General features: G+C 42.9%; 1 protein-coding gene across 3 annotated transcripts in view; it reads left to right on the top strand.

Moving 5' to 3' along the window:
- Nucleotides 1–16,640, top strand: part of GRIN2B (glutamate ionotropic receptor NMDA type subunit 2B) — a 422,513-nt gene that overhangs the window by 106,283 nt on the left and 299,590 nt on the right. The window lies entirely within an intron of this gene.

Below are 16,640 nucleotides of genomic sequence, written 5' to 3'. Positions count from 1 at the left end.
CTTCTTTATCCAGGGTGGCAGTTTTTGCCTTGCCTCGCTGACCTCTGCAGAACCAAGAGGAATAAACAAATGGTTGGGGGAGTAGAGAGAGTGGGAGATGCAGCTTCATTCTGGCCTGTGTGATGTTTCAGCTCATGGTGTCTGGGAATCTTGGGCCTTCATCGGCCCCTGGATCGCTTAGGGAATTTCATGTATTCTATTGCCAACATAGGAAGGATAAATCTAGCCTGTATGATATTTCATTATGAGAATTTGAAATAGCTTTTTAAAAATAATATTCGTTATAAGGGAACTCGGACTAGAGAACCGTGAGGCTATTTTATTGAATTTGACATATAAGCATTAAGTACAAATTAGAACTGGGCCATTGGGAGATGGAACTTCTGATTCCTTTCTTCCCCTGTGTTATTATAGCCCTGAAGGAAAACCTTTTCTGAGAGTTAATTTAAGGATCTCACCTTGGTTTTTTGGGGACAGTTGTGTTTAGCCTATGAAATTTTAACTCAGTTCATTTAACAATTATTTATACATGAGTCACTAGGATGGTTTCTTTGGGTTTGAATCTGGCCTCTACCATTTTTTAACCGTAAGATCTTGGGCAAGTATATTTGTCACGAGCCACCAATGACAGGCCCATGTTGAGTGCGGAGCATGGTGCAAAGTAAGTGCTGAGTGAATATTGGTTCTTGCCATTAGTTTTATTAGATTGTACACTTCTAAATGGCAAGACTGGTCTTACCTTTATATTTTTAACAACTTAGAAGAGTGCCTTGTACATAGTAGGCAAGTAATTGTTGAATGTGATTAGGTTCTCCAGTTGCTTCTCTTGGGTCCTAGCAAGTCTCTTTCTCCTTGTAGCCTTGATGGTAGGTTGTGGTGATGGGGATGGTGGTGGTCTGGTAGCATGTGTAAGTCACATGTAATTTACTATTCTGAGGCTACAGAGAGGGTTCAATTTTGCAGGTGCCAGTCTGACACCTTCTACCAGCCCCATTGTAAATATCACTTTAAAAAGCTTCGTAAACTGCATTTTTTCTTTAGAAAGCTTGAGTGGCTGTATCTGTACAGGAGGTGAGAACATTTAAATTTAGAATTACTAAGGAGACTGTCAGATTCCATGAGGTTGAGAATAAAATCCCAAACTGGCAGTGAAGGAGGGTGACCCTCATTGCGTTTGTAGCGCACCTAGTGAAAGGCACTAAATAATGTCTTGGAATGACCACTATTCAGGGGAGCCTGTCATTTTCTCAGGGCTTTGAAGCTTAGCGAAGTTACAAGCTGGTCAGGACCTTGAAGGGAAGATGGGGAGAGCATTGGCGCAGGGGGATGCAAGGAAGATGCTCTTCCTTGAATAAGAATCACAGTCCCATTAAAAGAAAAATGCCAGCGTCTTGGCAGAAAACACAGATTTGCATCTTATTCACATGTATTTGCATATCTAGTTCAAGAGGCTCCATCTTCAAGTATGTAAAATAAATAGTGTAATCTGCTGCAATTGTGTTCCAACCCAGTTTCCAGGGCATTGCACACATGAAATACATAACGCACTTGAAAATCACATTCCAGAAGACGGAAGATGGCCATCAGCTAAAGGCGGCTGCGCATCAGTAATACCGACAGGGAGCAGAGATTGTCTGGCCTGGCTAAAGTGCGAGGGAGGGAAAGCCAGTGCCCGCGAGCGTCCTCACCTGCAGAGGGAGCCGGCCCGGGTGAGTCCGGGACCCGCTGGAGCTGCAGCTTCGGAGACCAGGGTATTGCCTCGCTCCCTAAGGGGAGAGTCTGCATGGTGCCCCAACAGCACTGCTTTCCCTTAAGTCCTGCGTGAGCTGGGCAGGAGTCACGCCACGTACAGGGCATGGGTGAGAGGTGGAGCAGACACCCACCATCCACTAGATTTCACGGGCTCTTTCAGTTTGGTCTTAGAGACCTAAGCACTCAAAATGGTTCAGATGACAACAATGAGATAAGGAATGGTGGGTCAGCATCATCCCATAGTATCTGTAAGGCTTCCTGCAGCACCCCTTCTCCTCAGTAAACATACACACCAAGTAAACATAGTGCTTGCTATGTAATTGCTGCCTTATGTCGAGTCCCTCGGCTTCTTTTTCCACCAGAGTGGTGCCCCTAAGCCCCTCGTAAATGGACATTCTAGTGCTGCCACTGGCTGCATGGGGGGGTGGTAGTGGCGGCCCCCCCGCCGGTCAGCAGCAGATAGATTTCAAGGCCCAGCTGAGTGCTGTGGTTTACACATCCCCAGCGTGGCTTTCAGAGGTTACAGAGTCATCCGTGGGAGACTCAGAGTACGGAAGTCCCGGATGTAGTTTGCTCTCTAGAAGGGCTAGACCGATGGGCAGATTTCACAGAAGGTTAAAACCCAAAGAGTCTGAGATTAGAGACAGATGGGGCAAGAGGAAATCATTGGAGGGGGCAGCAGTGCGCTGGTAATAAGGAGTGGCGGGTATCCAGGACAGAGGATGTTCACATTGAAACTATGTCCTTAATGTTTAAAGTTCACGGTTCACAAAGATTTGACTTTAGGATGTAATGGGATCCTAGCAGTGGTCATCGGGGAAAAGGGAGGATGAAAATGGTGGGTGAGATCAGGGAAAGTAGGACTGATCCAGCAGTAGTGATAGGTTCAAAAAATACTGGGGAGACAGACAGAGAGAGAGAGAGAGAGAGAGAGAGAGAGAACTTTGTGTTCCCTTAGAAGGAAGAAACTGTCAAGACAGAGCCACACAGAGGGTCAGGGCTCTGTTTGGTGGCTGGAGTTCAGGGCAAGCCCCCACCTGTAATGGGGGATTTTTGAGCCATCAGGGAGGCAAGGCGGGCCTCTGCCGTATGGTCAGGACCAGCACCACAGGTGGGCAGCAGCGTCTCAGTTCCTCTTAGGCACCACAGGGAGGACAGAACTAGGAGAGGAAGACCATTTCAGTCCTCACTGATTGGAGGGACCCAGGCTGTTGCCTTGACCAGGCTTTGCTTAGAAGCCTAAAAAAGATGAGATCTGTGGATGAGCAACGCTGAAGAATGGCAGTGACGGATGGTGAGCTTCGGGCCCCTGCTTGTACTTCTCTGTACCTGTTACCACTGGCTAGTTTAGTTTCCTGGGCTCATATTTACTTGTGAGAAATGCACCTCTTTCCGTCATTTGAATGAAAGCCAGGTGTATGCACCTTTTACTGTCGCAAAATTCCCTCCTTGGTGCCATTCCATAAATGCTAGGAGGTTGCAAACACAAGCAGTTTGGAAAAATATGGGTTTGGCATGGTCTTGGGGAACAGAAATACTTTACTGCTGTCCACATTCTGATTTCACATGCCAGCCTCTCTTCAATTTTAGGAAAGTCATGTAACCTCTTCCTCTTGGTTTGTCCATTTACAGTGGGTGTTTAATACATACAGACCTTGTGGAGGTGTGGTGAAAATTAATTAGGTAAAGGTTATAAAGAAGTTGGAAGATAAAGCACTCAATAATATTAAGTTGGGTAATTGTGCTTACTTAAAACCCTCTCAGCAGGCTCAGAGAGTAGAGCTTTTTTGTGTCCTACCCTGTGCTAATAGGTGATGACCACATTGTCTTCCTTGCCTAGAGATGCCGTGTGTGTTCATTTCAGGGTTAAGTACAAGGGTCTGTCTGTCCCTTTGATACTCATTCTGTTCATTTGCTCTTCCGTTCTCATCTCCCTGCCTTCGCTTTCCAGTGCCAATTCAGCTGTTTCGCTGTTTGCTCAACTGACTTGGAATTGGCCCAAAGGACCAAACAGGCTTGTAGAAGTGGATGAAGGTGGACTGCGGACTGCATCAGTCCCAGGGCTCAGTCCACAGCCACCAAGACACAGCTATTGTCACGATAACATTTGAGGACATGACATGGTTTCCTTCATATTTCAGAGTGAAGCTGCTATATACATGTAGTACCCGTCCCCAAAGCAGGCTGCAGAAGTAAATACCTAAGAGCTCTTGGCCTTCTCTCCTTCTCAAGATTGCTCCTAAGAAATAAAATCCATGAGATCCAGAAACCCCCAGTCTTCATTACTCACTTTGCATAATTATTACGTGTCCTGGATGAGTGGGTAAGTGTAAGTAAGTCTGAAATAAATCCCCAAAGTGTCTGAAAACAGGTCACTTTGACTAAGAATTGAATTATTCTTTTATTAGCTGTGATTTCCTTTTATTTTTTTCAGCTTCCATTCATGCCATCGTTTGCTCATCTTTTTGTAAGAGTTCTATTGAATTCTCCACCTTATCCTCCTGCCCCTATATATTAGTGTTTTTTTTTTTTTAATTTAATTTCAGGGGTAGAGAGAGCAAGCACCCTTTTTTTTTTCCCATGAAAATTTCTCTATACTTAATTATGAAGGCATTTAAAATCTTCAGTGGTGGTTTATTTTATAAAAATTCATTGAGCTGTGTGCATACTTATAATGTATATACCTGCCTGTGTAAATGTTACCAGTTAATAGAAAGTGTTTTAGAAGTCACTTAGGTTATTCAGATTTTTGTAATCTGTTTTCTTCTTTGTGTTTTCGTTTCTTCTGTCTCGCTGAAGTTTTTTCAAAAGCATTTCAGCTTATTTTTGTAATTTTTTGGCTTTTCCACACTCCTCCAATCGGGGCTCCTTTATCTCTAAGTGCACAGTAGAATCACTTGGGGCACTAATGAAAAATGCAGATTTCCACATTTCATTCTGAGAGACTCTGCACCACCTTTTCTGGAGTCAGGCCTGGGTATCTACAGATTTTGCCAAGTGCTCAAGTGGTTCTGATGCAAGGTGCTTGCAGATCATCTCTGGAGAAACACTGCATTGGATGAGTTCTTTAATAAACTGTATACCTCGCCCTCCTTTTGTCCTTTCTGTGCACGAGTACTCTATCTTATGAACAAGTTCTATTCTGAAAGTCAGTTTCTGAGACTCTCGTTTTAAACTGGTGGCACAGTGGTTAAGATCCCGCGCTCCCAGTGCAGGGGGCCCGGGTTCGATCCCTGGTCAGGGAACTAGATCCCACGTGTATGCCGCAACTGAGAGTTTGCATGCCACAAGTAAGAAGCCTGCATGTCACAACTAAGGAGCCAGCGAGCTGCAACTAAGGAGCCCATGAGCCGCAACTAAGGAGCCCACCTGCCACAACTAACACCCGGCACAACCAAATAAAATAATTTAAAAAAAAATAAATATTTTAGAAAAAGAAAACTTAAGAATACACGTCTTTTGGGAAGGTTGGTAGATTCCTAAGCCAACATATAAAAGCCTAGTTAAGCTTTCCAGAGTTTGTTACCAGCACTTCCCAAACCTTGTAGTTGGCAGCGCTGGTGTGAGGGAAGTGGGGATCTGGATACAGGTCATAGGCAAGGGGCAGAGACGGGGGCCCCTACCATAGTAGGAAAGCATTTATATAAAGACTGAAGTAGACATGAAGGAAGAAAGAGTGAAAATTCTTACATTAATCAGAAGAAAAAGTTGGTTTGGGGGAGTTTCTAACCATGCCCAGGTAGAAAGGATGCTCTTCTCTTAAGGATGTATATCTGTGCTTTCACTTTAGAGAGAGATTTCATCTTCATTTAGTTGTCACTTAGTTCAGTGTTTTTGGCTCTGACTGCTCTTTCTCTGTGGCTTAGTATTTATCTTTCATCATCTGCAACATTTTCTACAACTCTGTGTACTGCTGACACCTGGAAATTGATACAAAATACACAGAAGTTATTCCCTAAATTGTCTTCCATCACTGGCGTCTCCTTCTCAAAACATTGGTGTAGAGGACAATTTTAATATTATTTTCGTCTCCCACCTTCTCCACATCTTACTGTGTTTTACTCCTCATCAATTTCAGATCTATTATCTCCTCTCCAGCAATTTTTTTTTTTTATGGCCTGATTATCTTCTACATGACTAGCTACAACCTCCTTGGCGGGGCTTCTTACTTTTTGTTATACTTCAGTCAATCTGATAAACTCTAATCAGAATAACACACTACATGTGTAATTTAAATGCACCACTCATTTCTTTTCAAGTCCTTGTGAACAGGCAAGCCCATAGAAAGAATCTTAAAGCAAGACAGGAAAAAAAAATTCCAGTGAAGGAAACAAACAAAACCTCCCAACTATTCATGACTAAAAAAATTCATCAAACTAGAACTAGATGGGAACTTCCTCAACCTGACAAAGGGCATCTGTGAAAACCCTACAGGTAATAAATATCCTGCTTAATGCCAAGAGACTGAATGCTCTACCCTTAAGATTAGGAACAAGGCAAGGATGCTTCCTGTACCCCTCCTCGGAACCACTGTATTGAAGGAGTGTAGCAAAAAATAGAAAAAGGGAAAGGGAAAAATAAAACTGAATTTATGATTGTCTGTGTAGAAAGTAGCAAAGAATAGGCCCAAAAAAACTACGAAAATGAACCAGTAAGTTTGATAAGGTCACAAGGCCAGTATACAAAAATTAATTTTGTTCACAAATGATATCAGTGTACAATTAGAAATGGAAATTTAACAGTTTGCCTCTGCTAATCCCGAACTCCCATTACTTCCCTCCCTTACCCACCCCCCACCCCATCCTTGGCAACCACAATTCTGTTCCCTATATCTGTGAGTCTGTTTTAGTTTCGTAGATATGTTGATTTGTATCGTATTTTAGATTCCACATATAAGTGATATTATATGGTATTTGTCTTTCACTTTCTGACTTACGTTGCTTAGTATGATAATCTCTAGGTCCATCCATGTTGCTGCATATGGGATTAGCAGATACAAACTATTACATGTAGAACGGATGAGCAAGGTCCTACTGTATAGCACAGGGAACTATATTCAATATTGTGTGACAAGCCATAATGGAAAATATATGAAAAAGAATATATATATATATATACACATATATATGTTTGAGTCACTTTGCTGTACAGAAGAAATGAATACAGCATTGTAAATCAACTATATTTCAATAAAATAAAAAAAGAAATGGTAATTTAGAAACAAATTTATGATATCAAAAACAAATTCATAGGGGTAAATTTTATAAAATTTCTGACTTAGTATTTTTAAGATGTCAGTTTTTCTCAAATTTTTGTGTAGAGTCAACACAAGCTCCATAGCAATCCCAGCAGATTTTTTTTGGTAGAAATTGACAGATGATTCTAATATTTATATGGAAAAGCAAAAAAGCCAAGAGAACTTTGGAATGAAAGAATAAAATTGGAGGACATACACTGATTATAAGACTTACTATAAAGAAACAGTAATCAAGCTAGTGTGGGGATGGCATAAGAATAGATGTAGAGGTCAGTCAGGCTGCAGAGATAGTTCAGAAGTAGACTCACACACGTGGGCAATTGATTTTTGACAAAAAAAGAACCTTGACCCATACATATCTTATGTCATGTAAAAAATTAAAATGTATCATAGAACTAACTATGAAACTAAAATACTTTTGGAAGAAGACAGAAGAAAAATCTTTTTTGTTTAGGTAAAGATTTCCTAGATATACAAAGAGCATGAACCATAAAAGAAAAAGTGATGAACTGGACTTCATTAAAAATAAAAACTTCTGTTCTTTGAACGTCATTGTTAAGGAAATGATAAGATAAGCCACGGAGCGGGAGAAAATACATGCAAAATTCATATCTTATATAAAGGACTTGTGTCTAGAATATATAAAGAACCTTTACTACTCAATAGTATGACAAACAACCCAATTAAAAAATGGGCAAAAGATACTTTACCAAAATAGAGATACAGATGGTAAATAAGCACTTGAAAAGATACTCAACATCATTAGTTGGCAGGAAATTTGAATTAAAATCATAGTGAGGGCTTTCCTGGTGGCGGAGTGGTTGACAGTCCGCCTGCCGATGCAGGGGATGCGGGTTCGTGCCACGGTCCGGGAAGATCCCACATGCCGTGGAGCATCTGGGCCCGTGAGCCATGGCCGCTGAGCCTGCGCGTCCGGAGCTTGTGCTCCGCAATGGGAGAGGCCACGACAGTGAGAGGCCCGTGTACCACAAAAAAAAAAAAAAAAATCATAGTGAGATACCACTAAACATCCAATAGAATGGATGGATTTTTTTTTTTTTAATTAAAAAAAGAGGAAGGAAGGAAAGAAAAAAAAAGAAACCTCACAAGATCAAGTGTTGGTAAGAATGTGGAAGAACTGCTGGTGGGAATGCAAAATGGTACAACAGCCACGTTGGAAAAGTTGGGCAATTCCTTATAAAATTAAAATTACACTTATCATATAACCAAGCATCTTCAATCCCAGGTACGTACTTAAGAAAAATGAGAGCATATGTCTAAGAACTTTATGTGACTGGTATAGCAGCTTTATTCATAATCACCAAAAGTGGAAACACCCAAATGTCCATCAACGGTGGATGGATAAATACTTTGTAGTACATTCATACGGGGAGTATCACTTGTCAATAAACAGGACCGAGTACCAATACAAGCAACAATACTGGGAAATCTCAGAAGCCACTGTGTCACGTGAAAAAAGCCAGACACAGAAGGTTGCATACAGTATGATTCCATTTATAAGATGTTCTGGAAAAGGCAAAAGTACAGGGACCAAATCAGATCAGTGGTTGCTAGGGGTTGGAGTGGGGTAAGGGATTGATTATAAAGGAGTTCATAGAGGGAACTTTGGGGGTGATAGAAATATTCCCTATCTTGATTATGATGGTGGTTACTTACATACTGTATATGTTTGTAAAAACTTATAGAACTGTACACTTAACAGGGTGAATTTTAATGTATGCAAATTATACTCCAGTAAACTAAACCTAAACAAAAAGAATTTTGTTATTAGCTAAAATTTACATACGGATGTATGCATGCATGAATAATTTGTCAGTTCCATTTAAGAATAACAGACTTCCTCATTCACATGGTACCTTTCAACTTATATGCTACCTTTATACATATTTTCTCATTTAAGTCTCATAACCCTGTGAAATAGGGTTATTTCCACATCATTTTTCACATTTAGAGAGGACCCACCTCTCTGAGGTTCAGAGAGCCTAGGTGATACGCTTGATGTCACATGGTAAAATTTTTTCAAATCCAAGCCTTTTCCCACAATTTCTCGGTGCCTCTTTAAAAATGAAAAAAGAAAAACAAAAGCTCTTCTTCATTATGGGTTACTTGGGTGCTCTTTATTCCCTTTGACCGGCTGGGAATTCCTGCTTTGGTGCCTTGCACTTATTCTGTGGTCCAGACCAACTCCAGGGAGCTTTCCTGGTGCTTCACTCAGTCCCTTCCCCTCCATCAGAGCTCTTCCATTTCCTCCAGATTTTAGATCTCCTGGGAGAATGCTCTTGATGAGCCCAGAGTCACCTTGGGCACCCACTGTGCCCCCTTCCTTTGGCAAATGTGGCACATATGGTTTGTGTCGGATGTAACTAGTTTATCTCTGTGTTATATCTTCATCTGTCTTTTGGAGAGATTTGTGTAAGAAAGAGCCCGTTGACTCTGGACAAGGAGACAGACGGAAATTTGGAGAATTGGTGTGGAAATGACCAAGTGCATGGCTGGGAGAAGAACCAGTGAATTTCAAGGCGTGAATGATTAATTAGGTGCAGGGGTAAAGGCTTAGCAGCCTTTTCGCTAAACTCTGTGGAGTTCAGACTGGATCAGTTACGTTTCTGTCAAGCGACATTGCTGAGTGTCTGTAGACTCTTAAGGGAAGAGGAGACTAGGAAAGAAGATGTCAGATTTTAGAGAAAGAAAAATGTAGTTTGGCAACCGGGAGGAGATGATTCTGATGGGGATATTTTGATGTGGAGTGAAAGAAGAGAGATGGTTGAATGAAAACATTTAGGACCTTGCATGAGATGATGAGGAAAGAATTTGGTGGGAAAATAGAGAGAGTAGCAGGGTCTGACTTAGACCTGAATATAAATTAGACAAAGGAAAATGACAAGGGCATATGAAGAGCTGTGAAAGCATTTCAGACGTGTCAACCTTGAAGTGAGGCCAGACAACTAAACAGATGGATACAAGTGTAAAACAAGACCTTTCTTTACAGGTTAGGAATGAGTAAGATTTGAGTCACCAGCTCAGTTGGGGGGAGGGGAAAGTATAAGGTTAAATTCTGGGTAGAAGTGAAGCTCCCTGGAGAGACAGGATGAGGAAAGAAAAAGAGTGGTCCAGAGGAAGTAAGAGAGTAGAGGCAGGGGCTCCCAGAGACATTGAGATGTAAGCAGACTGCGGAAAGCAGGGAGGTTAGGCTTCCAGAGAGATGATGAGATGGGGCAGAAACAAATAATGAATCCTGTCAAGCACAGCCAGGGAAAATTAGAGCAGCAGAAACAAAGAGGCAACCGGAGTCGTTCGTGAATATATTGTAAGTGACTTGTGTCAAGGTAGTTTTAGTCAAATGGAGGGGATGAAAGTGGGAAGACACTCAAAAAGAACTCAGGAAGAGGAAATTCTAAGAAAAAGAGAAGACAGATTTGAAAAGAGAGGTGAGGAATGGAATAAAAAGGATGGAGGAGAGAGGCCAGATGAATGAGAATGAGTTATTCTCTCTTGCTCTCTAATCCACACACATGCAAAACCTCATACCTATTCATCAGCCACAGTGAAGCCAGAGAGAATTTGCAAACTGAAAAAAGGCCGCCTGAGGATGAAGGGTTTTGATGAGGCTGTGAGACAGCCTTTGAATGAGCAAGTGAGAGTCCTAAACTGGAAGAACTGAGGGACTCGATTTAGGATGGAGATGAGAGGAGGAAAGGGGCTTCGGAGCCCAGGGGCAGTTTCAGGCAGTGGTCCAGGGCTGTGGTGTTGAGGTTCGTGTTACCAACAGGCAGATGTTCATGTTGAGAAGAGGACCGTTTCCATGAATAGTATATCAATCAAAAACGCTTCGGTGAATGGCATTTCATCAGTACTTCGGTTTCTTTTTTTTTTTTTTTTTTTTCTTTTGTGTTACGCGGGCCTCTCACTGTCGTGGCCTCTCCCGTTGCGGAGCACAGGCTCTGGACGCGCAGGCTTAGCGGCCATGGCTCACGGGCCCAGCCACTCCGCGGCATGTGGGATCTTCCCTGACCGGGGCACGAACCCGTGTCCCCTGCATTGGCAGGTGGGCTCTCAACCACTGCGCCACCAGGGAGGCCCTCGGTTTCTTAATCATCATAAAATTGGGATCTTCTCAACAGTGGCAGCTATTATCCTGGGCCTAGAAGGATTTGCCGTGCTGTAATAGGCCAGCCTGGGTGATTTCCCAAACAGCACTGGAGTTTCATTCGCCTTGGAAATTGAGAATAAACTGAACTTCATGATCGGAGATCTCTTCCTTCCCCTCTCTTTCTTCTGTCATTTCTTGCCGCCTCTCTAGCAGTATGTTAAGCACCTTAGCTTTCTCTGTGTCCTTTTCAGCTTTATCTCACGACTACTGTTTCCATGAACTCTTCTTCTGGCCAGAGCACGCCGTTTACCATCCCCGAGAAGCTTTGTGTCTCCCCGCTTTGCTGCCTTAGTGCTGCCTGCCTCACTTCTGCTCCTGCGCTCAAGCTCGATTCCTCACCTCAGATACCCTCAGAGCTGCTTCCAGACAAACTTGTCCTCACTGCCGAGCCCAGAGCCAGTCTCCCTTAGGCTCGTCTCTGTAGTTCTTTACATCCTTCATGCCATCCCGACGGTCCAGTGTTGGGGAGTCTCTGTCGTCTCCTTGCTGGAGTGGGTAGTCCTCATGGGCAGAAGCAAAGTCTTAACTCCCTGGAACACTTCTCTGTGATTCGCAAAGTGAGTCTTCAGTAAGACGTATTGATTCATTGGACTTTTGAGGGGAAAGGGATAGGAGCTGGTGTGTGAGGTCGCGTTTTTTGCTTTCAAAATCTATTTTTTCCCAGTTTTATTGAGATATAATTGACATACAGCACTGTGTAAGTTTAAGGCATACAGCGTAATGAGTTGATGTACATTATTGTGAAATGATTACCACGTAAGTTTAGTTAACATCCATCATCTCCTATGTCAAGATCTGATTTTAACGGGAAAGTCGCGCGTACCCTGAGTGTACTTCCCTGTATTGGATGTGCAGATCTCCACAGGTCGATTGTGGCACTTCCTGCGACTGAGTTGTACGGGAGAGGGGTTCATTTGGCCTGGGCAGGGCCTGGGAGGGGAGGTGCAGGCAGTGCCAGCTGGCCTCACCCTACCATCTCTATGGTGATAGTGGACATGGTGATGCAGGCCTGATGTACATGCTGTTCTAACAGTGTAAAAATGCTGGACTCAGGCAGAGAGAACAGCTACTTGCTTTTTAAAAATAATGTAAAATGTGAAGGGTGGCCAGATTACAACTATATTATTATCATTACAGCAAGCGAGCCACAAACATTTTTTTTGTTCTTTTTCACTATTTTAATTTCTTTTCCACATATTAAGAAACAATACAGAGTTACCTGTCACGTTTCCTTGAAATATTACCTTTATGGTTTCTTGTGTTGCTGTATTTCTTTGTTTATACTTTGGCTTATAATTTGACAGTCTTCACTGTCAAATTCATTTTTTCACGGAACAGATTCCAACCAAATCAAAGAGAAAGAACGAAAGTTAAGGCTTCCTTACCCCGTTTGTTTCTTCAGCAACATAAAGTCCCATCAATGACCACATCTTCCTCCATGAAAATGCTTGGCCTTTCCCTGGGTTGTGCTTTGGAGTCATTCTGATAATTGCTTGGTGTATTTCTCTGACGCCCAATGCGTTTATATTCCTCACTCAAAATGCTAGCTCCTGGAGGCTCTTCTCTTGAAATATTCTACAGACGTTGATCCGTTCTTTGCAGGGGGGCCAAGGCGCCCAGAGAATGTTACTGTTTATCATACTGCTGACTGAACCTGGACCTGAGGATCAGCAGGAAGCACTCTCAGGAGAGGCCATACCTTATTCAGTGGTGGGTGGGGTGGAATTCAGGTCCTGGTTTTGCCATTTTGAACCTGAGAGGCTCCTAGGCATTATGGAATGCAGGAGGAATCCGTATCATTTATGGTCAGAGTAGGAAACGGGTAGCAACCCTCAACTGGTTCAATTTGAAGAGAGTTTAGGAAGAGGACTGTTTACCAAGATGTGGGCAAATGCACAGAAACCACAAGAGGTGGTACAGTGTCCTGAGCCAGAAGTGACCTGGTGTAGTTACCACCATTTTTAGTCCCGAAGGAGGAAGCTGGGAGTTGTATCTGAAATCTGGAGGGGGAACTGGGTAGAGAGAGCCGTGTGGAAAAGGATGTTTCATGGAAGCCATGACCTTCAGTCAAGTGATACAGCCAACCTACCATGAACCCACAGGGAGGGAGGCACGAAGGGGAAATACCCCAGTCTTGGCCTACTTGTTCCCTCTTTCCTCCTGCTTGGGCTGTCTGTTGGGTCACACCCAGCTGGAAGCCAGAGGACTAGGACGTCCATTGATGTGCTGCAAACAGGACTGCCTCCCAGGGCTCAGAGAAGAGGAGAGAAGAGTAGGGAGTTGAACTTGAGGCGGGTATGGAAGACAGAGAGATTCACAGAGATTTAAAGCCAGAAGAGACTTTGAGAACAACCAGTCCATTTCTCTTACTTCACAGATAAAGAGCCAGAGCCACAGAGAGGCTGAGTAATTCTTTCTAAGTCACCTGGCTTGTTAGTAGTGGGGTTGTAGCAGGGCCTGGGGTTTCCTAATCCTCAGATCTGTGTCCCTTCTACTACACATTCTTCTCGTACAGTAATTGGAGAGGGAGCGGGTGAGAAGTGACATTAGAGAGGTATGTTTCCACTTGTGATTAATTCTCTGAGTAGGTGCTCAGTTCCACATGTGAGGTTAAAGGGATTTAAGCGAGCTCAGAATTCAGTTATGATTGGTTGCGTGGTTGACAAATGTGAATATTGATGGCAAAAATAAAGATGGCATTTTACATTAAGAAACATACAACTGCATCTGAAGTTGGCCTGATAGCCAGCAGGCTCAAATGGTGTGGCTTTTGTTCCCTATTGATTCTGGCCTTGCTACCATGCTCTCTTTGAGGTCTTTTACGGCCTCAGGGTCTTGTTTTAAACCTAGGCTTTGAGTGAAGGCTGAATCATGTTTGGGTACCATGCTTCAGCAGCAGCAGCATCTTACAACTTAGAGACCAGGGGAAAGAGGTCTGATTTGTACACATATGTATATCACCAGTATAGGCATTGACTGACCCACATGTGTACATGTGCAAATGAACACTCAGATACATAGACAATTATCAACTAACAACACTGACCTAAGAATGACCCTGTAGAATATCAAGAAGTTGGGAATGGTATTGGTGTTTATGGCATTTCCCCTCATGTTGTAACCCTTGGGAGTGAAGGACCTAGACTGGTGCCTTCATTTATGTGTCAGTGGAGATGGAGAGAATCAACTTGTTATTGGCATTCTCAGGTACTTATTTATTGGTTCATTCATTAGTGTCATCCACAGACGTTTATTGAGCACCTACCATATGCCAGGCACTCCGCTAAGTACTGGACGTAGATAAGGAAGACACGTTATCCTTGACTTCACTTCATTAGGGTTTGCTAGAAAAGCTATCTTATTAGCCAAGCTAGTGAGAATTGGGTTCTCCCTTCCTATATTCCATGCAGGGAGAATCACTATTAGTAAGTGAAGGTATGGGTTCCAAAGATAAGAAATGAATGTTTTTATGTAGTTGAAGTTATCATGTTACTTTGCACAAAATTTGGTGGCTGTTTGGTGGCTGGTGGGAGATGGGGGAATAGGTTCTACTGCTGGATGTTTCTAGCATTTAAAATCTATTTTAGGGACTTTCCTGGTGGTCCAGTGGTTAAGATTCCGTGCTCTCAATGCAGGGGGCCCGGGTTCGATCCTTGGTCAGGGAACTATGTCCTACATGCCGCAACTAAGACCCGGCCCAGCCAAATAAATAAATAAATATTAAAAAAAACAAAACAAAACACTAAAAGCTTTTTTAAGAAGAACCAAAATCTATTTTAAATATTGTTTATATTGGATATCAGGTTGTTACTTGTAGACTAGCTTTTAAAAACAACCTGTGTCTAAGGTCGGTAGAAATTGTACTAAAGCTGGAGAGAGGGGTGGCAGGGAAGGAGTCTTTGACTTCTTTCTAAGTAATTCAAGGCAAAAGAAGCTCCTTATCTGTCTCTGAACACAGTATATTCATATTCAGTAAATAAATATCAGGTATGTGCTGTTTGCTAGATGCTTTCAAGTAAATTGTTAAGTATTCACAACAACTCTGTGATGTGAGGATAATCACCCCCGTTTTGTAATGAAGAAAATGAGGTCCAGGTAATTAAAGTTACTGCCTCCCCTCCATCTAAGGGGAGTGTCAAAGCCTAGTGTCAATTCTAGATCTTTTGACGTCTAGTTCCTTGCTTTCTCCCCTGTGTCATAATATCCTTCTAACTAATATTTTATTATTTTTGCAGTTTCAGTATATTCACTACTATTCCTGCTTATGTGTTAGTACTTAGCTTGTTAATCTCCTGATCTCCCAGACAGGGTTAGGCGGCCTCCTATGGAGCACTGGGCATGCTCTTTTCTAACTCATCACATGGTACCGTAATTTCCTGTTTATTTTGTTGTCTTGGACACTAGACTAAAGGCTCCGTGTGGACTGTATTCCATTCAGTGTTGGATCCCATCTCTGGCACATGGAAAGCATTTAACAAACGTTTGTCCAATGAGTGAATCTTCACAGTTATCCTGTGAAAACTGTTACTGTCTCACATTTTACAGTGAGGGGGCTGAGTCAGAGAGGTAAAGAAACTGATCTAAGATCACATAGCAAGTTAAGAGTAAATGTAAAACGTGTTCTCACCTCCAGAGTTTTGCTGTCTCCACCACAACGCAGCACGATTGTTATTGCTGTTGCAGAACGGGCTTCGTAGAAGGTTGCAGTGACTTGGGATATACTTAGGCAGAAGAGTAGATCATATGGGGGACTTGGAAATGGCCCTCCTCAACACCCCAATTTTATTTTTATTTTTTATTTTTATTTTTTGCGGTACGCGGGCCTCTCACTGCTGTGGCCTCTTCCGCTGCGGAGCACAGGCTCCGGACGCGCAGGCTCAGCGGCCATGGCTCTCACGGGCCCAGCCGCTCCGCGGCACGTGGGATCCTCCCGGACCGGGGCACGAACCCGTGTCCCCTGCATCGGCAGGCGGATTCTCAACCACTGCGCCACCAGGGAAGCCCAACACCCCAATTTTAAATCTGTTTTAACACAGGCTGTTTATCAGCAGCTCAGAGCACCAGTGTGTTCTGGGTGGATGCATATGGTTCTGGTGGTCCCTGTCCCATCTCTGGCTCACCATTACCCTCCCAATATCGTCCTTTGACCTCCTTCCCAGGTGACATTTTTCTTACTCCCCTGTTCCCATGATTCTCTTTTTATCATCCATCACCCATTTTTACTGCTCATGCCCCCTCTTAATAGTCGGTGACAAGCCAATAATTTTTATTAACACTTGAAAATGCTATTTTGCTGTTAAACCAATACATGCAATTGCCCTAATCTGCTGCCAAATGATGATAATCGGAATCCTGTTTCAAAAGGTTTGGATTTCGGCAGGGCTGCCTGCACCGTCCTTGGAGGCGCATAAATTAATTATCATTAAGAACCGTGTGCAGATGTTAGAAGAGAAATTTTGG

The sequence above is a fragment of the Kogia breviceps genome, chromosome 12, assembly GCF_026419965.1.
Source record: "Kogia breviceps isolate mKogBre1 chromosome 12, mKogBre1 haplotype 1, whole genome shotgun sequence".
In the NCBI taxonomy this organism is placed as follows: Eukaryota; Metazoa; Chordata; class Mammalia; order Artiodactyla; family Physeteridae; genus Kogia; species Kogia breviceps.
Note: the sequence above shows the minus strand (reverse complement) of the source record. Positions and strands in the feature narration are given on the sequence as shown.